Source organism: Condylura cristata, unplaced genomic scaffold, assembly GCF_000260355.1.
Source record: "Condylura cristata isolate star-nosed mole 26May11 unplaced genomic scaffold, ConCri1.0 scaffold00035, whole genome shotgun sequence".
Taxonomy (NCBI): domain Eukaryota; kingdom Metazoa; phylum Chordata; class Mammalia; order Eulipotyphla; family Talpidae; genus Condylura; species Condylura cristata.
The window spans coordinates 5,619,309-5,621,158 of NW_004567136.1; positions in this window are offsets into that span (position 1 = coordinate 5,619,309).

Here is a 1,850-nt window from a genome sequence, read left to right on the forward strand (position 1 = left end):
TTAGCTCAAAACTTTACAAAAGCTTTCAATGTTCAGCCGTATCTTTCTCTCTGACCTCCTCTCTACTGTTTCAGCTGCACTGGGGCAATTCTCACACCTCAGGGTACTTACACTGCTCTTTCTGTTTTCCACCAGCTTCTTCTCTCACTACTTTTGTTCTCTGCACAAATGTCACCTTTTCTGAAGGGCCTTCAAAGATCACACACCACCTCCCTCCGAAAGAATGGAACATGGAACGTTCATTCTCTTTTGCACAGCTTCTTTTTTTTTTTATGGCACTTGTTATCTGAGGTGTTATCGTTGTTAAACTGATAATGAAAATGCCTTAAAATGTCTTAAAAGCGGGAACTTCGTCCTTCTTAGTGGCCTGAATAAGTTCTTGACACAAGTTAGTATGCAATACAAATTTGGTAACTGGCTGAGTGAATATAAAAGTACTTAGCACCAAATTGGTATTCAAGAAATGTTAGCTCTTTTTCTCTTCACAGGAAATGCTCTTTCTGAATGTCACCATTCCCAATGTTAGAAGAGCTAACAATGGGAACAGAAAAATAGCAGAAGCAAATAGTGATGCTAGTGTAAAAATGAAGGGGGTGGTCAACTAGACCATGCTTAGAGTTTCAAGTTGATGAGCACTGCTGAGAGGCTATGTCTAATGCTACAGACTGCACTGTGTCCCCTCAATACTTACATGTTGAAGCCCTCACCCCAATGTGACTGTATTTGGAGATACATCTTTTTGGGAGTCAGATGAGTGCTCTCATAAGAAGAGACACTAAGCTCAAGTTCCCCCACTTCCCCTTGGCTGTGTGACTGCATAGTTACTGTCTGCAAGCGAGGCAGAGAGCTCTTATCAGAAATATACCTTGTCTGTACCTTGATCTTGTACTTTCCAGACTCCAGAAATATGCAGAATAAATATCCATTGTTTAAGTCACCTAATCTGTGATATGACAATCCAAACAGATTCATACACTGAGATACAACATTTGGCTAAGTCAATAATAAACCTGGAAATCAGATTTTCCTGTTTTCAATAGTATGGTTACTTATTGCAGTTGTACACCTTAAGAAACCTGTACAGCAAAACCTAAATCATAGAGTAAGTCATTTAAGTACAAAGAACAACCCACATACTATTTAAAAATATGTGTGGGTAAAAGTCCATTTCGTGTACAGAAGTCGCAAAACAGTCACTAAAATGTATGTGCCAAGCAGCGTTTTTAATGCCCTAGTGGACTGAATGTTCTGGCGTAGAATTGTGATCCCTGGGGCTTTTGATCTTTTATAAACCCCTCACTAGAGGATGGGTTAGAGAACAAGGAAGGCAACGTGCTTCGTTACTTATTTCCACATTAAAGTCTAGCAAGAAGGGGAGAAGTTAATAAACTAAAATAAACTAAATCGACTCTGGCTGCCTGTCAGAGTCACCTGTCCATAGTTCCCACGCCAAGTCTTAGCATCCGTGGAAACCAGCAGTCAGCTCAGCCGGTAGGACATCCCATCTCAAAAATTTGCGATTAGAAGGGAAGATGGAAGAACGTCTATCCCAAATGTGGCAACAGTGTTGGGGGATTGGCCGGTGCGGTACGGACCGCGCAGATGTCACTAATGGCTGCAACGGGCACTTTCCGGGTGCCGAGAGTGTAACTAGCTGAGTCCCGGGCACTAGAGTCCCCTTCCCTGCGCCCCGGGTTCCCCTCGACGACTTAAAAAGCAAAGATCGGGTGTGCTGGGTGACTAAGGAGGCTCAGTCAAAGGAGCTGTCCCAGGAGGTGAGGTCTGCGGCAGAGTCCGGTGGGACCGTGCGCGGCGCGGGGTCGCGGGCCGCCTCCCGCGGCCGCCTTGGC